The sequence below is a fragment of the Emys orbicularis genome, chromosome 25 (assembly GCF_028017835.1).
Source record: "Emys orbicularis isolate rEmyOrb1 chromosome 25, rEmyOrb1.hap1, whole genome shotgun sequence".
Taxonomy (NCBI): Eukaryota; Metazoa; Chordata; order Testudines; family Emydidae; genus Emys; species Emys orbicularis.
In genome coordinates, this window is record NC_088707.1 from 11606333 (window position 1) to 11634192 (window position 27860).

Genomic DNA, 27860 nt, shown 5'->3' on the forward strand with positions numbered 1-27860 from the left:
TCACATTCCACCACTAGAAGTGCCAGGCACATTTTTTGACCTGCTGTCTCTAACATAAACCCATAGCAACATGTATATTAAAGACACACACACACACTCTCTCTCTCTCTCTTTCTCTCTCTCTCTCTCTCTCTCTCAAAACAAGACACGCCACTCTACATGCTTCTCCCTCTGGGGAGAGGATGAGAGAACAAAACAGGTGACAAATGTGTAGTCATGTGGCTTAATCCACTACGGGAAGGTATCATAGAATGTTCTATGAATCATAGAATCATAGAATATCAGGGTTGGAAGGGACCTCAGGAGGTCATCTAGTCCAACCCCCTGCTCAAAGCAGGACCAATTCCCAAATAAATCATCCCAGCCAGGGCTTTGTCAAGCCTGATCTTAAAAACCTCCAAGGAAGGAGATTCCACCACCTCCCTAGGGAACCCATTCCAGTGCTTCACCACCATCCTAGTGAAAAAGTTTTTCCTAATATCCAACCTAAACCTCCCCCACTGCAACTTGAGACCATTACTCCTTGTTCTGTCATCTGGTACCACTGAGAACAGTCTAGATTCATCCTCTTTGTAACCCCCTTTCAGGTAGTTGAAAGCAGTTATCAAATCCCCCCTCATTCTTCTCTTCTGAAGACTAAGCAATCCCAGTTCCCTCAGCCTCTCCTCGTAAGTCATGTGCTCCAGCCCCCTAATCATTTTTGATGCCCTCCTCTGGACTCTTTCCAATTTTTCCACATCCTTCTTGTAGCATGGGGCCCAAAACTGGACACAGTACTCCAGATGAGGCCTCACCAATGTCAAATAGAGGGGAACGAGATCACGTCCCTCGATCTGCTGGCAATGCCCCTACTTATACAGCCCAAAATGCCATTAGCCTTCTTGGCAACAAGGGCACACTGTTGACTCATATCCAGCTTCTCGTCCACTGTGACCCCTAGGTCCTTTCCTGCAGAACTGCTACCTAGCCATTTGGTCCCTAGTCTGTAACAGTGAATGGGATTCTTCCGTCCTAAGTGCAGGATTCTGCACTTGTCCTTGTTGAACCTCATCAGGTTTCTTTTGGCCCAATCCTCTAATTTGTCTAGGTCCCTCCGTATCATATTTCTACCCTCCAGCGTATCTACCACTCCTCCCAGTACTCCTCCTTAGTACTCAGATACTAAGGTGATGAGCGTGGTATAAAAACCTATATAGAAACACAGCCAATTTGGAAGCCAGTTCTGAAGAGTAAATCTGCTGACTTTAGCATCTCTTCTTCGTGGATGCTTCTTCCTTCACCTGTGCAGTGGATACAGATCAGCATGTGTTATGCTGTATATTTTAACGAGGAAGGGTCTCCGTAATTAGAGTCTGAGTTTACACTTGGTGCAGAGTAGGGTGACCAGACAGCAAGTGTGAAAAATCGGGACAGGGGGTGGGGGGTAATAGGAGCCTATATGAGAAAAAGACCCCCAAATCTGGTCACCCTAGTGCAGAGGGTGTTTGAAATGTGTTTGAAAAATTGGTTTCTTTTCCAAGTCCTTCCAAAGTTATAATGTCATGGTTCTTTTCCCCCAGCAGTTGTTTGTTATACCTACCACAGAGCATTTCCATGTGCTTCTCAACTTGCAGTGCAGTGTTGTATTAATGGGTAGGGGGTGCTGAATCTGATTCCAGGATTCCCGTTAAGTTATCCCCAGCAGTTCCTATTGTAACAACCACCATCAAAGACTTGTTAACCTTTTGTTAAACACACAGAAGGAAGAGAAGCGATTACAGCATTTGAAACTTAAAAAGTTAAGGCAGCTTTTGATGTAAACAGTTTCCCTTGTTCACGCTAGTCTTCTAGACTCTTTTAAGAGACAAGACCTGCATCTCAGTCTTTACATGGTATTAAAAGACAGTGTGAACTGTTGGTGGGGGAACAAGACAGAGTCATTTTATATGATCACTTTTAGGTTGTTGGCATTAAAGTCCCACCCTGTTTCTTTCAAAGACAAAACAAAACGGATGTAGACACAAAAGAAAATGGAAAGAAAAATGTGACTTCTGTCTCTAATGCTTTGTCACTTACAGGCAAAATACGGGCAGAGCACAAGCTCTATTAGCCACGCTGAGATTTTGCCCATTTGGGCTAGAAGCATTCTTTAGAGCTTTCTTTCTTTTCTTTTCTTTTTTTTCATGACAGCGGTGTTAGAAAAGATGGGTTTACCTTGGCTGGCTAAGCTGGGCTCTTATTAGACAGAAGGCAGAAAAAGGATAGGGAAGATGAGGAACAAGGGTTGATCGAAGGAATGTAATGTTTCCGTCCTAGGTGTTGTTCACGATCCAGCTCAACCCAGTGGAGGTTGTGATGGGAGCTGGTGCACTGTCTCTGCCCCAGAATTCATTCGGGATGAGGATAATGGAGGTGGCAGGGGATGGCAGCAGTAGCCATGTTGGTGAAGCTCATTATTTTTTCAGCTATTCAGTCCACAAGCTGAGTTTGAGCAAGTTGCCAAGTGACACCACACACACACACACACACACATATGCCATGTCCAGAAAGGGACAGCAGCCTCATCCTATTAACATTACCCACTGGAAACTCAGATCGAGTTATTCCACAACTGTTGCCAACTCTTGTGGTTTTATTGCGAGTCTCCCAATGTTTGGTGTGTTTGTTAAAGCCCCACCTCCTGGAATCCTGGGATTAGGTGAGAATCCAAAATTTCATTTTAAAAAAAGTAAGTTTCTAGCCTTCCTGGTTGCAGAGAAAAGCTTGAAAATGTGACCCAAGTGTGATCTAAAGGCTCTGAAAACAAATACAACTCACCCCAAATGTATTAGTTTTTAAAAAGTAATGATTTTTTGAGGCCCAACTCATGACGTTTGAGCACTCGTGGTTGGCAACTCTGCACTTCTTTCAGTGTCTAGACTCTTTCAGCTTGTTGCTAAGACAACCTGAGTATCTCTACACTACCTGGCCACAGCTGGCCCGGATCAGCAGACTCGGCCTTGGGATGCAAGACTATCCATTCGCAGTGTAGACATTAGGGCCGAGCCTGAACATCTACACTGCAATTGGATAGCCCCGCAGCCCGAGCCCCGCAAACCCATCGCCTGACCCAGGCTCTGAAAGTCAGTGCTGCGGGTGTTTTATCATAGTGTAGACGTACCCCCGGGGCCTCACCAAGAGCCATAAAGGCCCAGTTCTTGTGGCTTAAACACATCACATTCCCATTAGTCTTTTTGCTCTGACTTTCTAAACAGTTTGTACATCAGGCCTGACTCTGGCCTGTACCACTGGTTTAGTAGCATTGCAGGGTCGGAATTCACTGCCCAAAAGGTGCGTGTTTACCTCCAGAAGGCTTGTAAACTCCTACTGGAGATAAGGCTCCATTCTCCATGGAGGAGCTACTGGTAAAGTAAGGTCCCGCAGGCAGTGCAAATAAAGGTACCAGGAAGTGTTTAGAAGTGGAAATTAACTTTGATAATATTTACCCTCTTTGAACCACTTAAAATCCAGGCTTCTGTACATCAACCAGGGACCACACCTTCCTATGTATTTGTACAGTACCTGATACAATGAGGCCTGATTGGGCCCTCTGGACACTACCAAGATATAAATATAAATCATGGTGATCAACAGTTGCTGTTCCCATGGAAACACTGAACTTGGATCTCAGCAGGTAATTGAAGAAGTTGATGATTTCCAAGCAGTTGCATTAAAATGTAAATGTATTTGGAATTAAATCAACTCTGCATAGTGGGACCCAGGAAAGCTTTCCTTTTTCTTACGGAGAGCTTTGCCATTGACCTTCAATACACGCAGAACGTAGTAATGAACTTAAAACCCCATAAAGAAGCTTGATTCTTTGCCGCTCCCGATGCTTGGGTTATTATTCTTGTCTGTTGTTAGTAGTAGTAGTAGTACGGTAGTGCATAAAGACAACCAAGAAGGGTTGTGTTAGTTGCTGTGCAAACACATAGCAGTAGACAGTCCCTGCCTATGCTCTAAATAGACCAGATGGACACAGGATGGGGGAAGGAGTAGAAGACGCCATCAGAGTGAACAAAGTGGTGGTGGCAGCAGATGGCATGTTAGTTCCATGGTTGTTTTTTATTTTGGGGAGTCTGGGAGAGGGTGGGGGGTTAGTTAGGAGATCAGCTAACTGGAAAGCAAAGTGAATGGAAGGAGGTCGGGGGGCAGGACAGCGGAGAAGGGGGTAAGGGGGCAGGTGTGTATTGTACTTCCCCCTTGCCAGCAGATTGAGATGTTTCCAGCGGTGCCACCCCCTCGATTTCCGGGGGCTTTGTGAGCAAGACCTGGCCAATGGAGAGATCAGTACCCTTTCCAGCTGAGAAAAAAACACCTCAAAACTCCAGAGAAACCCTTCTGGGACTGGGACACCTTGCCTGTGCGCTGATCCCTGCGGCTCTCACAGCACTTGGGCTGTCTGCCTTCCCATCTGTTGGGCTTTAAAGGAAGGGGGGTGTCCCTGCTCTGGAGAGGCAGAGGGAGGTGCCCTCTGGGCCCCTGCAGCCTGCTTTGGCCGGGGGGACAGCTCTAGGGTGTGTTTGAATTAACTAACCGTGGCCTGAGGGAAGGGTCTGAAAGCGACGTGGGCATGGCTTCCTGGGGAAGGGAGGGGTCTCATTGGCTTCCGTACCCCGTTGCCCCTCTTTTTTCCGACCCCTGCCATGGGTCTGTCTCGCCTCCCCAGCAAGCTTAAGACTCAAGGCTGCTGTTCACAGGTGCAGCAGCCAGGTTGGGATGTGCAGCTGGTGTAGACGTATCCGAGGAAGCTCGCTGGCTAGGTAGAGCAGTGAGGACGCAATGGCGCGTTCTTCAGCCTGTTGTGGAAAATTTACCACACGGTTGATTTTGGATCAGACAGCCTGAGGCTCCTTTATTGATTAATTAAACATGCATGCATGGGGAAGTCAGCCAAGGCAGCCGAACCCCCCCGACAGATAAAATGCGAGAGATTATATAGGATAAAACCACAAAAATTACATATACTTCCTTAAAGTTTTACATTCATATAAGGAATAAAGCAAAACAAGTTTTCCTGTTTTTTCTTAGTTTTGCCCTTTGCGGTTTCTTGCTCTGTCACCTGACATCTATTAATTAGGGTTACCATATCTATTAAATAAAAAAAGAGGACCCTCCACGGGCCCTGGCCCCGCCCATTTCCCCACCCCCAGCCCCGCCCCAGCCCCGCCCCTTCCCCGCCCTAACTCCGCCCCCTCCTCCCTCCCACTCCCAGCCACGGGGAAAGGGCTGCTGGAGCGCTACCGGCTTCACGGTTTGCCGGGCAGCCCCCGGCCGGCGCTTGCCCAGCGCAGCTGGAGCCCGGGAGGGGAAGCGCCCAGCCGGGGGCGCAGGGTCTGGAGGCTGCCCGGCAAACCGTGAAGCCGGTAGCGCTTGGGCTTCGGGCAGCCCCCATGCCTCCGGATCCTGCGCCCCCAGCCGGGCACTTCCCCTCCCGGGCTCCGGCGGCGCAGGGTCCGGAGGCATGGGGGCTGCCCGAAGCCGGTAGCGCTCGGGCAGCCCGGCTCTCTCTTTAAGAGCCGGGCTGCCCGAGCGCTACCGGCTTCGGGCAGCCCCCATGCCCGGCTCTTAAACAGAGCCGAAGAGTCAGGGGAGGAGCAGAGCCGTGGAGGCTCTGCTCCTCCGCTGACTCTTCGGCTCTGTTTAAGAGCCGGGCTGCCCGAGCGCTACTGGCTTCGGGCAGCCCCCGTGCCTCCGGACCCTGCGCCGCCGGAGCCCGGGCGGGGAAGTGCCCGGCTGGGGGCGCAGGATCCGGAGGCATGGGGGCTGCCCGAAGCCCAAGCGCTCGGCTCTTAAACAGCCAAAGGTTAATTCTAATTCTACATGGGGGCTGCTCCGGCGGCGCAGGGTCCGGAGGTATGGGAGCTGCCCAAAGCCCGTAGCGCTCGGCTCTTAAACAGAGCCGAAGAGTCGGGGAGGAGCAGAGCCGCCGCGGCTGGAGGCTCTGCTCCTCCCCTGACTCTTCGGCTCTGTTTAAGAGCCGGGCTGCCCGAGCGCTACCGGCTTCGGGCAGCCCCCATACCTCCGGACCCTGCGCCGCCGGAGCCCGGGAGGGGAAGTGCCCGGCCGGCGGCTGGGGTCCGGAGGCAAGGGGGCTGCCTGAAGCCCATAGCGCTCGGGCAGCTCGGCTCTTAAACAGAGCCGAAGAGTCAGGGGAGGAGCAGAGCCGCCATTTTCCCGGACATGTTCGGCTTTTTGGCAATTCCCCCTGGACGGGGGTTTGAGTGCCGAAAAGCCGGACATGTCCGGGAAAAAGAGGACGTATGGTAACCCTATATTAATCCTAATCTGTTACAAAGGTTAATTCTACTTTTATAATGTCTACAGTTAGTTCTGCTTTTATGATTTGTGTCTACCCTTCTAGTTTTACTCCCCCTCCCCCCCCCCCCCGTTTTCTCCTTCCTCCAGGCCACACATACAGTTTATCTGACCCTACATACAGTTCACTTGACCAAAGTTTAGGCCTTAGACTATTTTTCCTCCACAATTCCCCCCTTTGGTGCTTCTCTAGCGCCACCTTTGGCCTAAACTTTAACATTTATGAGCCCATTGATTTCTTTTCTTTTTTTTTTTCTTTTCTCATCCCAACTTTTATCAAAAATTTTATTAACAATCATTAATGCCACTTGTTCCCTTGCCTAGCAAAAAATTATATGCACAGCAACAACAAAGGCACAATCCCAAACCAAGCAACATTACCACAATTGTTAGCCCACTCAATATAACAATACGATGGGGTTTGCATATAATTTTGGTTACCGCACACAGCAAATTTCAACTAATACACAAAGAAGACAGCCTATAGGCTGTCTGAAAGGCACCTTTTTCTATCTGATATACATTTTTAAGGATATGAATTTGTCCCTATAAATCAGAAATTTTTTTGGACCTTAGGTATCAATGAAAGCAGATTTTGGAAACGGTCTGGTACCAGGGTTGTCCAGTTAAAGGGCATTTTATACCTGAGAGTTGATTGCAAATTTTTTTATTCAAAGGCCAATAAATAACATGGTTGCCTGCAGTTATAGTGAGGTTAAAATGGGCGTTGTGTACAATATGGGCCTTAACAAATACACAGCTGTTATTAGCCTGGAAGATTATGACTCCTGTCAGGAAGGTTCCCAGTCCCTTACCTTCCCAACAAACATTGTTATGGACAGTGACAACTTTTCCTGGCTTGAGTTTACATATACATTGGAGCTGTGGGGGTTTTAATGGCCAGAGTGTCCATTGATTTCCCAATCCAATCCAAATATTGGGTGTTATTTCAGGGGCACCGACTATAAATTGGCTAGGTAAACCAGGTGGTTTTATTTCCCATATGTCTCAGTGAATAACCCAGTCCCAGATGCATCCCGTTCATGGACCAGGCAGGACTCGGTAAGTGGGTGCCCATACCCCTTTAACTGGTCCATACGCTTGGAAGGAGCATTGGGACTGTACACACTTCCACCCTGAAAACCTCCAGGTATGTTTTCATGGCCACAGATTAGATGGTACTCCTGAGGTGTCTGTGAGGGCAGTGGGCCAGGCCTGGTGCTCGAGGTCACTCCGAATGGCCGCTAACTGATTATTTAGAAAATCCTGGATCTCTGAACATGCCGTGTTCCACTGCAATGCCTCCCCAGCACCAGTGATGTTCCAGACCATCTCTGCTAGAAGTTTCTGGGTTAAGGAACCAAGGGCGGAAATGATATGTAACTCACCTACCCCGGCTTGCACCTGGGTTAGTTGTGCCCCTGTAATAAGCCCTGAGGCCTTTTCTAATTGGCCCAATTTTTCTGCATGCTGTTGGTTTTTATGGATATTCCAAATTACAGCTACACTATTGGCTCCATCCCATAGAGATTCGGTCAAGTCTCTCTTTTTTCTAGAGGAAATAACCCAAGCCCTTTGTTGTGCTAATTTAATGGCACACACACACACACACCCTTGAACAATTTGGGTATGTAGAGGTGATTTGGAAACTGGATAAGGGCAATAAAAATTTAACAGTCCCTAATGTAGTGTTAATCACAATCCATTGATATCCTAATACAGCTCTCTTAGGTGTAGTACTGTACCACATCTGTTGGTTAAACACCTTTATGTACTTCTGGGAGGCATTGATATTAATGGCATAAGAAGGGGTGTATTACAATAAGATACAGGTCACATTATTAGTCACTGGAATAATTTCTATGCAGGTAAAATTTTCAGTGGCAAAACAAACATTTTGGGTATTCGTTTAATTGTTCACTAATTGGGTGACCAAATAACAATAAGGGCCTCTCTCATTTAACACAGTGCAAATTCCAGGAACAGCCATCATATCTACTTTGCCCATTAATTGCATTTGCCCATTAATTAATAGAACCCATTAATTGCAATTACAAATTCTTGGGGTTCACTGGTAGTGATATCATATACTTTTATCTCCACTGATCCACTTGTTTTCCATTCAATTGTTCGCTTATATGGGATATTCTGAACCTTACAAATAATTTCTTTTTCTAAACAATATTTAAATAAATCACTAAAGTGTGAAGGCCTTGGCCATTGGTTTTATTAAATATATGGCATTGTTTGTATTTGGATGTGTTACAGGGGTAATAGTGTTAGGTAAAAAGCAAGTCCTTACTCACCTCTCCAGCACCCGAGTTCGTGCGGAGTTGGTATGGGGCTCATAATCTGTCAGAGACCAGACACCAATTCGTTGATCAACGGGCTCACACTATCCTTAGCTTAAAAGGCTTCGGAGTAAGTGTGGCGAGTTTATTAGGGGTGAGCATCAATATTTATACACAGAAGTAAACAAAGTGATTAACAGATCATAATGGTCATGCATAATCAATCAAGATTCTACAGGATAAAACAGGTTAAAATGTAAACTTAAAAAGACAAAAGGGGAGATTGCTACTTAAGAGGAGGGGGGTGTCATGAGTAGTTAGCAGGTCAGAGCTTTGATTAAAACTTTCAGACAGAGACATCAAGTCTGGGTTAAGTTTAAGCTCATCAAAAGTTCAGACTCAACAATAGTGTAACGGAGGAGATGGCAGGGGCAGTGGCAACAAGGTGCCTTTGGTACTTGTCATTTAAAATCCAATTAGGGAGGGCAATACATGCTAAAGGACTTATCCAAAACACAGGGCGCAGCCTGTAGAATAAACCCCAAAATCCAATCAATACCACATTCCCAAGCATGGGTCCCACAAGTTTTTTCCTGCCAGTGTATAATTCTTTGTTTCTTCATCAGGGTCAGTTCTTAATGTCTTTTGTAGTCAGGAATTCCTGGACTTTGGTGGTTTCAATGGAGCGAGTGTTTCTTCTTCTTTTTTCCTGAAACAGTCGTGGTTTAGCATTATACAAGGGAGAGGTTACTAGCACTTCACCTTGTCCTTTTTCCCTGCTGTCCAGGAGGCACAGCAGAGCTAGAAGGAGAAATAGGCTTATCAGTCAGAGAGCCCTCCCGAGGTGGAGGGGTCTTTTTACAGTGAGAAGCATGGGTCCAGGCAGGCAGTCCTTGGCACTTCACAGCGGTGTTGGTGGTTAACAGGACTTGGAAAGGGCCTTTCCAGCATGGAGCCAAAGCAGTCTTTCATTGATGGACTTTACATAGACTCAGTCTTCTGGTTTCAATGAATGGCAGGGCTGCTAGGGTCTTTGGATAGCACTTCTTTACCTGTGAGAAAAAACCTAACACATTTCATTAATGCCTGGCAGTATTTTGCAGATTTTTTTACAGCTGCTTGGGCACATTCAAGCCCCCCCTTTTCTTGGTTGTCAGCCAATTCTTAGCTGTAGCAGTGTCCTTGAATGGGGCCAGCGTCTTATCTTTGGACTGAGCTTGCTAGCTATTTTTTTCCCCCCACTTAATTCCCGTTTTGTTTGTTTTTTTCTTCTCCCCTTCTTGGCTTTTTTAACCTACAAAGGAAACTTTTACTTTTCACTCATACACCTTTTCTCAACAATGAACACATACACATTGCCATTATACAGTACATTAGTCTTATTATTCAATGTATGCCATGTATACCCTTTCAGTAGTATTACCTCTTTATTACAGAGCTATGGAGCAACAAACCAGGACAAGCACACCCAGTTTTGAGGAGTCCACTCAGTACAACCTTTGATGTCCAATAGCTTTCCTCCCTCCCCAGCCCTCTGGCTAGAAATCTGAGGTAGTCAGAAGGATCCCATGTGCAATATAGGGAGTGAGTTAACCTTTCATGTCCTTGCTTCCAAAGACTGTTGGTATGCAAATTTTAACAACAATTTTTTTTTTCAATTAAAAGATCTGGCCAATGAAGTTTCTTTTTCTTACTTAAGCAAATGTATTAGACTTTAATATATCACATTTTCCTGATTTATCCAAACACTTTGTATTCCAAGTTGAATAAAACAAGTATCTGCTTTTTTTTTTTGACTTAACTGTTCTATTTAATTTTGAACTAGACTGTCCTATGAAAATATTAAACACAACAATTCCGGCCACAAGACAAATACCACAAGACAGGACACAGAACACAAAAATAATTTCTATTGTGCCAGTAAATGCATGGTACATTGAATGCTGTTCAGCCGGCATCCGTTTTCTCTGATGATCTGAAAGACAAAAGAACAGAGGTCTACCCCTTCTGGGTAGTCAGTCATTGCTTAAAATATTTCCTTTATATACGAATACTCTTGTTGATTTCAGGCAAAACAGAGGAATTATCCCATATTTCCTTGTAATTGTTTCATAGGCAGCCCAGGTTTCAGTGGCTTCTACATTATCAGTTAAGATAATTTACATTAGTACAGATGCTTTCTGGCTTGCTTCTGGATCCAAAGCTATCCACAGCTTAAAGACTCTTACTTAAAAAGGGACACAATTAACTTTTAACTCCTGTTTTCAAACACACAGTGATTTGAAAAAGACAACACAACCTATTTTGGTAGGTTTGCATTTCTTTTACCTTTGCTCCAATATACACTGTACATGTTCTGGGGAAAATACACATCCTCTCCATCAATTTCTACACAAGGTGTAACTGTTTTTTTTGTGCTTACAAAATTTTCATGCACCCACAGCAAAGTGACAGCTCGACCACACAGAGCCAGTGGCACCGTCCTTCTCTCTCTTTACCAGATCTTTTATCTGCTATTTTGTTACCCAGAAACAAATTCAAATCTTTTATTCTCCTGGCTTTGACTACCCTGCTGCAGCCACAACCTTTGGTCTTTATTTAAAACATTTTAAATCTTGTAAAGCATTAAGTCACCTTACGGATTAAATGCTAAATACCTTAAACAACACTAGTGTTCTGTGTCTGGCAAAAGTATTCTCAGTTTTGCAACTTTAAATAATACCAATTCATCTCAAACTTATAAAATACAGATTGTACACAGCAGGAGTGTTCTTCAGCAAATTCGACTAAATTATTCATAGTTGAATAATTCCACTTAAATAACCTCTTGCCTGGATTACTTACAGACATTCCTACCAAGTTTCACTGCTTGATTCCCTCCAGTAACTACAGAGTTAACTTTTCACTTTCTTTCTTTCAACTTCCTCAAACTGTGATTGCCTGTTTGTTTGGGCCCGATCCTTTTTTCTTTGCTGCATTATTTCTTTCCATGGGCACAGGCATTATTTTACTACCAATTTAGCAAGGAGGGTGGGCCTTTTAACTAACCCCCCTTTTATTTATTTATATACACCTATTTACATACACACATTACATCTAGATGCATCTTATTTAATAATAACTTTAATTCTTTATGTCTGGACTTAATACAACCTTTTCTTAAGGCGATAATAACCCCTCAGCACTGGTGCATTATAAAAAAGAATAATAACAGGGCTAGGGACAACGGGAGAGAAAGAAAGAACAACAGCATGAACAGCATGATAAAACGGGAGAGTCACACTTACTGACCATAGGAAGTTACCTCCTTAATTTTTGTTAAATTAAGGAGGTAACAACAGATTAGATTCTTCTTTGGCCTGTTTTGATAGAGGGTACTGCTGCACCTTGGGAAGGGTTTTTGTTGGGTTTAGGCCAATCTTAACGGCTTGGGCAGACCCAATGCACCCAACCTGGTTGGCATGATCGGCTCACAAAGCCCACAGGGAGGGAGAGACCTTAACCAGCAGTTCCTGTTGCAACGAGGAAGGGCTGGGGTCAGTCTTCTCCTATAAACTGCCAGGACTTCATTGTGAGCGGGACCAGGCACGTTCAGATACACACCATTTGGGGTACAGCAGATTATACAATTTAATTTACACAGCAAGTCTTTTTCCAAAAGGTTAACCGATAAACAAGGACTAAAGAGAAAAATTGACAATAACAGGTCTGTAAGATCGTCAGGAGGTGTGGAGGGGATACTCCAAAGGGGCTTTGCCTCCTGAAGGGGTCTAGATGAATAGAGCGATATCTGCTGGCCAGCGGGGTTACGGAAAAGAGTCAGTTTCCTTTTTATCTTTTTTTTAGTTGCGTTTTAAGCTTTTTTGGGGACTCCTTGGGACTCCCTACTTGAGATTTATGGCGCCGTTTTACTGTTTTCTTACACCAATAAAAATATGCATTATAATGACCCTGCCCCACTTTGTTAACCAATAGTGCGCCTCTAAGGTGCACAATTTTGTCAAGATCAAAACTTCCCTCTATGGGAAACTGTAAATTTGGATCATCCCTGGTATACCAATTCCATTTGTCTAAAAACTTACAAGTAAAAGGACTATAATTCTTATACATATAAAACACACGTGTGCTTTTTGGCAGGACGGCAGGTTTTTTGGACTCACCGCCCCCCATTTTCCCGGAGTCTACCTGATCGTAGGGCTTTGGTCAGCTATCCCTAGGTTACCGACTGTGAGATCCAATCTCACAATCCCTAAATTTCCGATCGCATGACCTGGACCCACAATCCCTTTTTCCCACGATCCTCAGCTCCCCTGAACACTATCAGGCCACTCACACGGGTCATAGGGCTTGCTTTAGAGACATTCCTGGTCGTAAGCCTCAAGGCCTCGCAGAAAGCTCTGGGCGTCTTCCTATTACCCTTACTCGTTTCAGTCATTCACACTTGCACACAAACACTGAGGTAAGGCCTACAACCGAGGCCTATCCTTGTGGGAACCCCGACTCCCCGCCACTTTCCCGTGGCTCTTCCCGGAACCAAAACATATAACATTTAACATTCACTGTGTGCCCCCTCTTTATACCGGCGAGGCGTGACCCAAACCCCAACATTCAGACATCCATACAAGAAAGGGTCTGGAAAGGCGCGGTCCCCGCACACACCCCTTCCGGCAAAGAGCACCGGCCCATCTTCAGGAGAATGGTGTCGCTTGCCCTACTGCCTCCGGTACGGCGGGCGGTTTCCAGGGGCTCCCTCTCTTTCCAAGAGGGGGAGGGAGCCTAAGGCTCCAAGATGGGAATCGGGAAAGGGAATTTGGTCGCAGGGCATACAGACCAAAAGGAGTCAGGAAAGGCGCGGTCCCCGCACACCCCTCCCCCCGCAAAGGGCACCGGTCCGTCTTCGAGAGAGCGGAGACAGTCACCCTACTGCCTAGGAGTTCGTGGACAGTTTCCCAGGGCCTCCTCACTCTCCGAGCAGGGAAGGGAGCCTAATGCTCCAGGAGGGAAACAAGGGTAGGGGAACCTGCGACCCTCACTCATTCACAAACATACGGCACACCCCCTAAACTGGCTTTTAGCCCCAATTACTGGCAGCTAGTTTTACGGCATTCACCACCAACCTACCGCTGGTGGGAACTTTCGCTGGCCAACCTTAGGGCCACTCCGGGGACATCAGAGTAATCGAACTTACTCACTTCCCCGGGGTCCATAGCGGCCCCTACCTCGGGGGGTTCCAACCCCGAACCTATGACAGGAAAAAACAACCAGAACAAGACAAAACAAAAGGGCGTCAGGCGTGTCTGTCAGCAAAAGGTTCAGATCCGGCGTGCAACTCACCCAACCCCGAGCCTACGGGCAAATCCTCCACCAGAACCCACTCCAGAGATTTCAAAAGGTCTCTTACCTTTCAGATGGGCCCTGGGTTTGGTGGGAGACTGCCCATGGTCCTCCGGTCTGGGGAAGAGTTCTGTGGATCCCGGACGAGCCCCTAAATTGTTGTGGAAAATTTACCACACGGTTGATTTTGGATCAGACAGCCTGAGGCTCCTTTATTGATCAATCAAACATGCATGCATGGGGGAGTCAGCCAAGGCAGCCGAACCCCCCCCCCCGACAGATAAAATGCGAGAGATTATATAGGGTAAAACCACAAAAATTACATATACTTCCTTAAAGTTTTACATCCATATAAGGAATAAAGCAAAACAAGTTTTCCTGTTTTTTTCTTAGTTTTGCCCTTTGCGGTTTCTTGCTCTGTCACCTGACATCTATTAATCATAATCTGTTACAAAGGTTAATTCTACTTTTATAATGTCTACAGTTAGTTCTGCTTTTATGATTTCTGTCTACCCTTCTCCTTTTACTCCCCCCACCTTTTCTCCTTCCTCCAGGCCACACATACAGTTTATCTGACCCTACATACAGTTCACTTGACCAAAGTTTAGGCCTTAGACTATTTTTCCCCCACAAGCCTGGGCCTGACCCCACCCCGGGTCCGTACCTGCTTCTGCAGCCTGCGCCACGGTGTTCTCAGTGCTGGGTTTGGCAGGCTGGACACAGCGCAGCTTGCACGGGTACCTCTGTGCGAGCGGCAAGTCACGCGGCTTTGTGCTGTGTAGACGGACCCCAAGTCTCTGCGCAGCTCTGGCCCCGTCTGTGTCTCTGCTCTTGGCTCTCGCCATGTTCTGACTCGCTTCCCTGCCTCTGGCGGTAACCCCAGTGTCACTGCCCTTCCCTTCCTTCTCCTGCCCTTGCCTGCCACGACCGCCCCCAGCCCGTCACAGCCTCCGAGCGCCCTTCAGTTAAATCCCACAAACCCTGCAAGCCCCACTAAAACCAAATCCTTTTCAGAGATCAGGCTCCATGGGCTCCCGGGGGGCTGTGGCCCGGGATGGGCTGCCACAGGCATCTGTCATTTTCAGCATCCTCAGACAAGACATTGCGAGCGTCTGCTGTGCAAACTGGGTGGAGATGGGCTTCCTATAAGCAGAGTGAGAGGGGCTGTATGGGCTAAGTAGGCCACTGTCCTTTCCTGCAGGGTTCTCCCATCAGAGACGGTGTTAAGTCAACCGAGCTCCCCGCTGGGTGTCTCTCTCTCTCTCTGCCAAGAGGCTACGTCCAGAAGTGGGTCAAGAGGCAGCTAAATGTGTGTTGCTGGGGCTGGGGAGGGAAAAAAAGCTGCTTCTGCTTGCCCCCATTAGACGAGGCAGGCTGGAGCCTTAGCCCTGGTCTGTGCTACAAACTTCTGTCGGTATAACTACGTGGCTGACGGGTGTGAAAAATCCACACCCCTGCGCAATGCGGTTACACCAACCAAACTCCTGGTGTAGACAGCGCTCCGGCGCCTCTCCCGCCAACCTCGCTTCTGCCTCTCAGGGAGGTGGAGAACCTAAACCAATGGGAGAGCTTCTCCCATCAACATAGCGCCAGAGCAGTGGTGTAGGTCTAGACAAGTCCTCAGCTGAGCAGCTTGGGTGCTTTAATCAGCCGCTTGCTAACCCTACAAAGAAAGGCTTGGTTGTTTTTCCTAGTCGTCCGCTCCAGTGAGGTGCAGTGGGGACGGCTCCTTTGTATTATTTAAATCATCCAGCCCCTTCCCAGCAGAACCAGCCGCACGCTCTCCAAACTCACAGCACAAGTGTCAGGAGGCTGCGGGACTGAGCCGGGCCTGTTTTCCAGGACATGACACACGTGGCTTTCCCTCTGCGCCACTCTGGCATCTTGTTCTCTCTAGCTCCCTCCAGAGGCTGGGACAGACGGGCCCATCAGTGCTCTTCAGAGAGTCCCCAGCAAATGACTCAGTCCAAGTGATTCCTCAAATGGACGGTGTGAGACAGCTTACAACCCTCAGATGCACACGTGTGACTCCTGGCTCTGTGGGGCTGGGGGCATGTAACTCACTGAGCTGTGTGTGGGGGGCAGGCAGGGTTGCCAGCCCTCCAGGATTGTCCAGGAGTCTCCAGGAATTAAAGATTAATCTTTAATTAAAGATTATGTCATGGGATGAAATCTCTAGGAATTCATCCAACCAAAGTTGGCAGCCCTAGGGGCAGGCCTCAGCGATCCACCGAGGACGTGAGTCTATTACAGTCTCTTCTGCATGTGCTGACTCTGTAGTTCAAGCTGTGGTGACTCATGCGTTTAGTTCTCGAGGGCCCTGGTTCAGCCCCAGGTATTGGCTGATGGTGATTGTCACATAAATAAGAATGTGTCTGCAGTTCAGACGGCTGTGGGCCTAAGACACTTGTGAGGCGCTTCGTTGGTCCCCAGGAAGTCTGGCTCGCGAGGGCAGAATTTGGCCCTGCGGTTTTTACCCCTCTAAAACTCCGGAGTGTCAGTGCTGCCTTTACCCTTTCGTTTAGTCGCCTGGGTGTTTTGCTCTCGGCCAGGAGTTAGCGATGCTGTGGTAGCGTTTTCCCCTCCTCTTGCCTTATGAAAAGATTTGGCACGTGCACTTGGAAGCTGGAACCTGCTGCTGGCTCAGTGCCTCTGGATTTCTGCATTTTGAAGCTTCTCTTTGCAAAGCCAGTAGTCAAGGCGCAGAAGGAAAATCTTGGTCCCTGCCTGGGGATAGAGCTGCTCTGAGGGCTCCAGACGCCATGTCGCGGCTTTGCCTGCTTTGTTAAAACAAAAGATGATTTAATTGTTATTGACCTGGCAAACAAAATGAAGCATATTGACAGTCTCAAAAGAGCTTTGCTGAACACCCGTTAATATCTTTGGAAGCAGAAATACCTTGGCTAACGTGTCACTTGTGTCAGAAAAACATACCTTTGGTTTCAGTCTTGTCCATAAACGTAAGATCATTATGCGGACATGCTGTTAAATCCACATACAGTGAGCTTCTAATTCTAGAATAGAAAGTTTTGCTGCGTTCTGGATTTTCTAGTGACAGGAACAGGTATATGGAACACGCTCAAATTGTCATGAAATGAAGCAGTATGGACAGCCCCTACAGTTCAAAAATCATGAGTCAGGCCCCCCCAGAGGTCACAAGATTGGCTTAAAAATCATGCACTTTTTAAAAACAATACTGTAACCAAGTTACTTTGCTGGCCAGGTCTGTGTGTGGCACCTCCACACGCAGCCCCGGAGCAGACATGCCAAACCTGCGGAAAAAATGCAAAAATTGGGCTTGTTTTTGGCCTAATTGGCTTGTGAGTTGCTGGTTGGCTAGTTTTTGGCTTGTAGCTTGTTGCTTGTTGTAGCTTGTTGCTTCTTTTTATTTTTTGATCGGCTCCCAGCAAGCAGGGACAAGGGATGGAGAGAGTCAGGGGTGCACAGTGGGCCCACCACTGTCCCATACTGCACGCCGGGGGGGATCTAGTCACATAGAGTGTTGGGGTTCTTCAAGATTGGCTTGTTTTGGACTTGTTTTGAAATGGGATCAGCTTGATTTTTGGCTTATTGTGAAAGTCGGGGTGCTTATTTACCGCGTGAAAGTTGGCAACTGTGCCCCTGAGGAGAAGGACCCCAGACTCAGCAAGGTCAGAGGGGGTGCTCCCATCTTGTGCAGGGAAAGCGAAAGGGCTCGTAGTCAGCAGCTTCGGCCTCAGGAGGGGAGCTGCTTCTGTCCCACCGTTCAGGAATAAATACAAGTTCGGCTGATGCCGTTCCAGGACTCTGCCTGCTTCTGCTAACCCACCAGGAAGCAGAGCGTAAGGTCCCGCCACGCTGGTGGCAGCAGGTGAGATCAGCGCGTAGCAGGAGAAGGAAGGAAAATGGCCGATGACAACAATGAAGAGGGTGACATGCTGCCAAGAGAAGATGCAGACCACAATGCCCGTTTTTTAAAAAAACACCCCCTTGACCGACAAAAGTTTTACGGATGAAAAGCGCCAGCGTGGACAGTACTTTGTTAGCAGGAGATGCTCTCCCTTTGACAAAGCTACCACTGCTCATTGGGGGTGGTTTTATTTTGCCACCAGGAGAGCGCTCTCCTGCCGGCAAAGAGCATCTACACGGGACACCTTTCAGCAGCATAGCATCAAGCGTTATACTGCCCCCCATCCCCATAGTATCTGACCACCTTCCATGTATAATAAATACCAATAACTAAGTCCCTAGTGTACTTCACGGAGCATGTGGCTCTATTAATTTCCTCTTTCTGGCAAATGGGCCAGTCATCACAATCTGAAGCTCTGAGCCACTACAGGACACCTATTTCTGATCCCTTTTTGGGACATGTTGCACCAGATCAATGGTTCTTTGTCTATGTCAGCCCCCCTGACATTTCATATTTAGAAATACGCACATGGTCACTGCACTGCTTGTAAGTCTTCCTTTTGTAATGGTACTGGGCAGTGTATGAATTACACAGGAGCACAAGCCAGAGGCCATTTTGCCCCCAAACCTCCACCGTGAACACCAGAGGGCCAAATTTTGCTGTCAATTACACTGGTGCCCATCTGGAGTAACTCCAGTGAAGGTAATGAAGCCATTCAAATTAACACTGGTGTAAACGGATAGTCAGTCTTTCGTGATGGCCCTGTGATACTATGCGTATCACCTGCCACCCTGAATTCAGTAATCAAAGAGGCCTGAATTTATTAAGAACACCCACTAATTACATTGATATGCCAAAGTAAATTCCAAGTGAATATCCCATGCACCTGCACAGGCTGTGGGTGGTTAGGAGTTGATGATCCCACAGCGTGGGTGTGTTGAGCACAGGGGCTGCATGGATAGAAAAGCCAAGACCGCATGTCTTAGGATACTTAGGAACAGGAGGGCAAGTCAGCCTTCGCTCTGAGCTCAATGCTAAATGCTGACATTATTGCTATGGAATATTTAGCTACAGTACAGCCTGGACAGCATCTCATACGCATCTCCGCAGCACACTGTTTTCATTCTACCTTGCCTAGGGCAAAATCCTCCAGGGCAAGAAAATGAAAGGGCCCATGGAAATGCTCTGAATTTATACCAGCACCGGTAAACTTTGCAAGAGGAATTTCGAGGCCAGCAGCTGATCCAGAATTATCCCCCTTACCGCCTCCAGCTCGCCACGGCACTCAGAGTAAAACTTTCAGCACTGCCGATCTCCTGGCTTGGGAGCAGTGGAATGCTGCTAGCGCCAACAAGCTGCCCAGTGCTCTCACTAGTTGCAAGTCATGTAGGTGAATTCTCCAGTATCAGCCCCTCACTTGCAGCAAGCATCCGAGCGGTAGCATAGCGCTGCGTCACCAATCACCTGGTGTTGGAGATGACCAAGGAATCAGCTGTTCCCTCTACTCACTTCACTCACAGAGACAAGGTGGGAGAGGTGATATCTTTTATTGGGCCAACTTCTGTTGGTGGGAGAGACAAGCTTTTGAGCTACACAGAGCTCTTCTGCAAGCCTGGGAAAGGTACTCACTGTCCTAGCTGAATACAAGGTGGAACAAATTGTTTAGCATAAGTCGTTAACACATATTTCAAGGGACCATTCAAGGTGAAGTGATTAATACCTTTCTAGTCATAAGGAGGAAAGGGGCAGGGAAGGAAGCAGCTCAGAGGAGGGGTTGTTAGTGGGTTACAGATTGTTGTAATAAGCCATAAAGCCAGTGTCTTTGTTCAGTCCATGATTTTTAGTGTCTACCAAAGTTATGAATTTAAGCTCCCAGGCTTGTCTTTTGAAAGCCTTGTGCTGGTTTCCTTTGAGGATGGGGGCTGATGGGTCAGACAGAGGGCGATTGCTTTGTGAAAAGTGGTCACCCACGGGCCATAGGGTGTTTGTCTTTGTATGGTCTCTTGAAATATGTGTTAACTACTTATGCTAACCCATTTGTTCAAAGCTTGTATTTAGCTGTGACACTTGGAGTCAGCTCCCCAGACCCGAAGAGCTCCGTGTAACCTCCAAAGCTTGTCTCTCTCACTAACAGAAGTTGGCCCAGTCAAACATACTAACTCACTCACCTTGTCTCTCTAATATCCTGGGACTAACATGGCGACAGTAACGTTCCATAAACTACACAGCAGCCCACTAAACAGCTCCCCGTGGTTTGCAAGAGAGGGAGGAGTGGGAGGGGAAGAAAAGGGGGCTGAGTTTGAGATCCTCCACATCATTTAGGCACCTAACTCCCACTGGGCTGAAGCCTGGGCTCTGAAACCCAGAGAAGGGGGTGGGTCTCAGGTCCCAGGCTCCAGCCGACTGAGACAGTCTACAGTGCTATTTGTAGTGCAAGCCCAAGGCAGTTGACTCAGGCTCCAATACTTGCTACTGTGTTTTTGTGGGGGGGGGGTGGGTTTGGTGCAGTCTACGCATACCCTAAGTAACGTTGCCCAAGGTTACACAAGAAATATGTGGTCGAGCAAGGAATTAAACCTGGGTCTCCCAACGCCCAGGGAAGCTCCCACACCACTGGGCTCTCCTCCCACTCTGTTCGGTTACCAGCACTGAAAATCTCTCAACTTCTGGCCTGAGCCAAACTTCTGATGTTCCATCTCACCCCATCAGCCACATGCTGCTCGTGTAAAAGGGAGCTGGGTCCGGGGCAGGGCAAGATATTACACAGTAATCCGGGTTCTTTGTTGAGGGGATCTATGTTCAATTCTGACAAAAGTTTCAAGGGGGTGGAAATCAGGTTCTAATCAGATCCATCTCTACAAAAGCAGACCTGAAGTGCCAGAGATCCATGTGCAAACCAAACCATCTTAGAGGAGTTTGTATCAGCCCCCTAACCCTAACCTTTCCCCCACTTTGACCAGTCTACACTATAAACTTACTTTGGTATAACTCCATTGCTCAGAGGTGTGAAAAATCCACCTGCCCTTAGAATCATAGAATATCAGGATTGGAAGGGATCTCAGGAGGTCATCTAGTCCAACCCCCTGCTCAAAGCAGGGCCAATCCCCCAACAGATTTTTGCCCCAAATCCCTAAATGGCCCCCTTGAGGATTGAACTCACAACCCTGGGTTTAGTAGGCCCATGCTCAAATCACTGAGCTATCCTTCCCCCATTAGTAATGACAGACAGACAGACAGAGGTAGCCCCCACAACAGAACCAGGGCATTGCAATGCAGATTTCAGACCCACTCTGTCACAGCTGTGAGGTTAGATACACCAGCTGTATTTCCACGCTAATCTCAGTAGGAGGTGCTGCAGAGACCAAATTTATTGGCCTGGCCCCTTGCCCCACACTAACCCCGCAGAGGAGACCTGATAAGTATAAAGGGCCATCTTTGATCATGTCATTGTAAGGAGCCTTGATGTAAAATGAAAGTAAAATTGCACAAACATGAGTTAACCAATTTCTGATTGCGCTGCCTCACAATTACAAGGGCTTTTGATCTTATTTGTGTGTGATGTGAATCAGAGAGTTTGCTTGCAGCTCACATTTTTTATTGTATTAAATAACAACCGTCTGTAATGCTCCTTGATAGTTTCTAAGTGCATCGTAGCCTCATCCTTTATGGATTTCATGCTGCTGTTAGTCTTTTAATGCAATTCTACAGTGTATTTCTCATCTCTTTTTTGTGAGACGTGTTACATAATTAATTGGTTTGCAATGGTTCACTTTATCAGACATTTCTAGAAAACAAACACACGCTTCTCTTGGACTGTGTTTCTTATTTACAACACTGTGGTTGGAATGATTTCCTACTTGCATTGTTGATGTAGGTCGATATCGAACGGCAACAGGCCAATGCAGTAAAATTAACCAGGAATAGATTCCTTTCCCAGTCAAATACTCACGCCACCATTTAGAGTCTCTTTTCATATATATGATTGGATTTCTGTCACGTTCACGACAAAGCAAAATAAAATGATCACAGACAGTATTTTGCAATCATTTGTTTGCCCATACATGAAAGATTCCCCCCAAATCAGTTGTGGCTTCCTGCTAGGTTACTCGGTGTTCACTGGTTCCTCTAACGTTCTTAGGAAAGTGATTTCCCCCTCGCTTTAGTTCCTCAATCTCAGATTTTACCTTTGGGCAGTGTTGTCAATTCTCGTAAATTTCTCAAAGTATTGAGTGCTTTTCTTTAAGCCCCAGCTCCTGGAGTCATAGGAATAGCTCAGAATGACAGCTTTCAGGTTTTTTTAAAATAAGTAAGTTTCTGGTCCTCGTGATTATAGATAAATGCTGGAAAATCCCTAAAGGTGCAAAATACAGAAGCCAGATAAAAACAATTCTAGATGTACTGTTGCGTGGCCTCGTGGTCTCCTTCTTGGGGGGTTATCACCTGCAGGCAGAGTCCTTGGAATGACGACACAGGCACAAGCTCAGTAAGTGCAGAACTTGCATCAGATACTCTAAGAAGGTGCAGAGGCAGCTGATGCTGCTGACTCCAAGCCCATTAACTTTCTGCAAGGCAGGAAACACTCTGATCTTCCTGTCAGGGTTAATTTCTGAGTCTGGATCGTCTCCTCCTGGAGCAGCCACACCCTTTAGGTGCTGTCTGCGGATGTGCTGCACACAGACACCCAGCCAGTCCCCTGACTTGCTGACACGGCTTCTCCTTGTGAAAAAGACACATCCTCACTTCTAATCAACAGAACAACCTATGGAAACACAATCTCCATGCCAACCCGGGGTGCCACTACCTCCCTTTGGAAGGAAATGCCATTTGGTATAGCCAGGCGTGCTCTGCTGTGGTGGAACCTACCAACTTCCTGGCAGCCCAGTCAATGCAGATTACAGCAGCTCTCCATTGCTGCCAGTACAGCCTGGCTAATCCCTGGCTGGGCGTTTCTCTACTACAAGACGTCTCCCACCTCGTTATATGTAGTACTTGCAACATCTGCAGCAAGAACACAAGGCGACAATGGGTTTCCCTGGTCTATTGTTTGAACCATGCGGAATTAGCCAGACAGTTAACAGGCCCACTCTGTTTTGCTGTAAGACAGGATCTCTCTGTCTTGCTCAGATTTCACCATCAACTCCTGACCCCCTACGTCATCCCTCTCGGGAATCACGTAGGCGCGTGGCAGCATGAAGGCGTCTCTACAGCCGCATCCATCTCAATTCAAGCTGGAATGCGAGATGTCGCATCTGCGTTTCCATAAACCTTTGCGTCAAAATCTGCCGGGGATTGTCTCAGCACCCGTCTGGGCCCATTCTGATAGGTGGGGCAGAGCTTGGTTTCTCAGTGTGCTCATTTATTCTCCCCTCCTCTCTAGAACAAAGAGAAACCCCTCTAATTTAGGGGTGCTTTACAATCGGAGGCTCTGTTGCTAAATTAGCTACCCAGAGCAGCCTAGCTCCCTTTTCTGCAGCACATCACGCTTTGCCAGTGTCCCACCAGCGGGCTCCATAATGCAGCTGGGTCTGTCATTACTTGCCATACCTATTACCTGGCCTGGAATTACCCCTTCTGTCTTTGACGGGATTGGAACATCCTCTAGCAGAGCTACCTGACATGCCCCAGTGGCATCATTCCCGCAAATTACAGCAATGCCTTTTCCAAATATAGTGCCGGCTTCATCTCTCACATTAAGGTTCACTCCAGACCGCATCAGACAATCAGTCCCAGCCAGTGCCCCTTAATCAGAGTCCACGATAAAATCCCACACCAATTTAAGGTTGTCAGCTTCTACAGCGATTTGCCAATTACCCATCGCATTCAGTCTTTGCAGTTTTTGGCCATTTGCCACCCTGCCCTCCCTCCCCACTCCCGCCCGCAAGAAGAGGGAGTTAATCTCTGTGGTGTCTCCCTGAAAGCTTCTTTTCATCACCTTTCAGTTAACACTGAAACTCAAGCCCCAGAATTAGTTCGGCTCTCACATGAAACTTCCCCAACTTTCTCTATAAAGATAGAGACTTCGGTGGCTTTGGCAATAGACAGCTTGTGGCTCTGTTCCCTGCACCGGTCTGTCCAATATCAGTTTTAGTCAGTGGACAATTCCGTGTAAGATAGCCAGATTTCCTATATTTCCAGCAGGCCTGGACTGGTCCTCTCTGGCATTCAGTAACTCACTCCAGTGCCCCTTGAACATTGATCAGGGTGTTGCCTTATTTCTCCTGACTGAAAACCTGCATGCCTCCATCTCTGCACCTGTTATCGCTGTGGAGTTGAGATGGAAAGGCAGATATCTCTCCTACTTCCAGGTCAGTATCTCCACTGCTTCTTGCAGACTTTTAACAGTATCCTTGAGCCCTTTGCTGTCACTGCTCTGTCCCTGAGCACCACGGCCCCGGACCCGGAGGTGTTGCTCCCTCGTGCCTCCGTGGCTCATGGATCTGCTCCAGTTCACTTGCTGGCGTGATGGCTTCACCAAGGATCTGCAGTGTTGCACTCAGCAGCTATATGCGGACATCCCCCTGGCCTGCATTAGCAATGAAGTGGTCTCATCCTTGACTGCCCTGTACTGCTTTTGCTGCTAGCCACTGGAGCCGATTCCCATAGTCTCTGAGCATTTCCCTGGCCTGGTGTTACTGGTCTGCGATTGCGATCCAGTGCCTCTTTCAGAGAGGGGGGCAGACACGTGCAAACTTGCCGGACTGTGCCTCTCAACAGCAGCACCAGAAAATCCACCTTCTCGCTCTCAGACCTCTGTTTCCCCCTTGCAGCCCATTAAAGTGTCCTGTCCCGGAGCAGTAAAGTCGAGTACCCGGGGCAGTCCCACATCAACGCTTTGCCTGTGGCAGTGAACAGCTAGCCACAAATGGCAGGGTTTTCCCAGGGCATGGGGATAAGAGCTGACCTGGACTGTAGAGAGAATGTTGTCAATGGACTGAAATCTAAAAAGTGAAATAGATTTGTAGCCTTTCTCTGCTGGTTGTCATGCTTTAGCGTGGTGGACTTAGTCCATGTCATCCTGCGCACTACATCTGTGGCATCCTAACCTTTCAGTGTAGACCAAGCCAGAAACACTCCTCGAATTCAGGAGGAGTTATTTGCCAATCTTTCCTATCCATTTTTTTTCACGGAGAAATGGGTGTGAGAGATAGCTTAGTGGTTCAAGCATTGCCCTGTTAAACCTAGGGTTGTGAGTTCAATCCTTGAGAGGGCCACTTAGGGATCTGGGGCAAAAATCACTACTTGGACCTGCTAGTGAAGGCAGGGGCCTGGACTCAATGACCTTTCAGGGTCCCTTCCTGCTCTATGAGGTAGGTATATCTCCATATTTATAAAGAACATGTTTTGTCATTGAATTTATTAATTTGCATAAAGAAACAAATGAAAAATACAAAAAGGTGAATGACTTACAGCTTGTTTCTGTTACCAAATACTGCACACTTCACAGGCTAACCAATACAATTAGGCAGTTGTGAAGAAGAAGAGAAAAGAAGAAGGGGACTGGGGGACAGGAAGAGGAAGGGAAAAGGCAGAGAGGTCAGATGGAATGTATCACGAAACGGGTCTAAATTTCCCCGAATCCGTATCATTGTGCTGTACATCGATACGCTATTCTTTCTTTCACTGCTAACTCAGACAGCTCCAATGAGAGAGAATAAATAAATCACACTAGTAAAGGCATTGGGGACTGTTACATACTAGGAGAGGGACTCCCATGGGATTTTGGCAACAATTGCATTTCTTTTTGCTTTCATTTATCCTCTGATTGCAAGGTCCCCAAGGAATTCATTTTCCAGTTGTTATAGAACATTTTCTGAGTACAAGCTGTGATGCTAGAGGGTAGACATGAGAGGGCAGATCAGAGAGCTGAGAAATCACAGAACGTGATCACAAACAGAACCAACTGGTGGTGTAAAAAGGAAAATTGGTGTCAACTGAACAAGGCCATAGGAAATGTGCTTTTTATGGAATGCTCCATCCTCCCAGTTGAGGGCAAGGGCCCAGCTAAGGGGACATATCCTGGCGATGAATGCATGGCTGGGCGGGTGGTGTCAACAGGAGGGCTTTGGCTTTCTAACCCATGGACGCTGTTCTGGGAAGGGGGACTCTGGGAAGAGACGGGGTCCACCTGAACAAGAAGGGGAAGAGTATCTTTGTGCACCAACTCACCATCCTAGTGAGGAGGGCTTTAAACTAGGTACAAAGGGGCGAGCAGGTGACAAAAGCCCACCGGGGCTCAATATTGGGTGGGGGGGACATGGGGAATTACAGTAGGGTCATAGGAGCAACCAGAGGGAAATCAGGGGGGAATCTGCTCAATAACTTAGATGTCGATACATAAATGCAAGGGAATAAACAGGATAAAATGGAAGTCTTGGTCCATAAGCTAAATTATGATTTAATTAGTATTACAGAGACTTGGTAGGGTAAATCTCATGACTGCAACAGTGGTATAGAGGGGTGTTGTTTGTTCAGGAAGGACAGACAGGGAAGAAAGGGGATTGGTGTTGCCTTATACATCAAGAATATATACCCCCAGAAGGAGGGGAGAGGCAGACCGGTTGAAAGTCCAGTATTTGCAATATGTTCTTGGAATGTATTGGGAACAACTTTTTGTTTCAGGCTACATCTACACTACAGGGGGGGGGTCGATTTAAGATACGCAAATTCAGCTACGCGAATAGCATAGCTGAATTCGACGTATCGGATCCGACTTACCCTGTTGTGAGGACGGCGGCAAAATCGACTGCTGCGGCTCCCAGTCGACGGCGCTTACTCCCACCTCCGCTGGTGGAGTAAGCGCGTCGATTCGGGGATCGATTGTCGCGTCCTGACGAGACGCGATAAGTCGATCCCCAAGAGATCGATTTCTACCCGCCGATTCAGGCGGGTAGTGTAGACCTAGCCTCAGAAAGTAGAGGAAGTAACAAGGGGGGCAGCCATTTTAGACTTGATTCTGACCAACAGGGAGAAACTTGTGAATCAGAAGGATGGGAGGCAATTTGGGTAAAAGTGATCATGATAGATTTCATGATTCTAAGGAAAGAAAGGAGTGAGAGCAGCAGAATAAGGACAACGGACGTCAAGAAAAGCCAACTTTGAAAAACTCAGAGAATTGGTAGGTGAGGTCACACGGGAACAAAATCTAAGAGAGAAAGTAGTTCAGGAGAGCTGGCAGTTTCTCAAGGAGACAATATAAAACACACAACTGCAAACTATTCTGATGGGAAGGAAAGATAGGAAGAACAGTAAGAGGCCCATGTGGCTCTATTAGGAGCTCTTTAATGACCTCTTTAAGTGGAAACATGGACAATTTGCTAAGGAGGAATACAAAAAAAATAGCACAAGTGTATCGGGACAAACTCGGAAAAGCTAAGATACAAAATGAGTTACACCTAGCAAAAGACATAAAAGGCAATAAGAAGTGGTTCTTTAAATACATTAGGAGCAAGAGAAAGACAAAGTAAAGTATGGGTCCACTATTAGTGGGGAAGGAGAGCTAATGAGTGATGACATCGAAAAAGCTGAGATGTTTAATGCTTCTTTTGCTTCAATCTTCACTAAAAAGGTTAATGTTGACTAGATACTCTGTACAATTAATATTAACAAGGAGGGAGGAATTCAAGCCAAAATAGGAAAGAACAGATTAAAGATTATTTAGTTAAATTAGATGTATTCAAGTCAGCAGGGCCTAATGAAATTCATCCTAGTATACTTAAGGAAGTAGCTGATGTAATCTCAGAACCATTAGCAATTATATTCAAGAACTGATTGAGGATGGGAGAGGTCCCGGAGGACTGGAGAAGAGCAAACATAGCACCTACCTTTAAAAAGGCGAACCAAGAGGACCCAGGGAATTATAGACGAGTCAGCCAAATTTTGATACCTGGAAAGATAAATTATTAAACAATCAGTTTGTAAATCGATAGAGGATAGTGGGGTTATAAGAAATAGCCAGCCTGGATTTGTCAAGAGCAAATCATGCAAAATCAATATAATTTCCTTCTTTGACA

General features: G+C 47.0%; 1 protein-coding gene across 2 annotated transcripts in view; it reads left to right on the plus strand.

Annotated features, from left to right (window-relative positions):
- The window catches only part of LOC135894522 (acid-sensing ion channel 2), a 1171365-nt gene that overhangs the window by 964174 nt on the left and 179331 nt on the right, over positions 1-27860 (plus strand). The gene's annotated exons all lie outside the window — the stretch shown is intronic.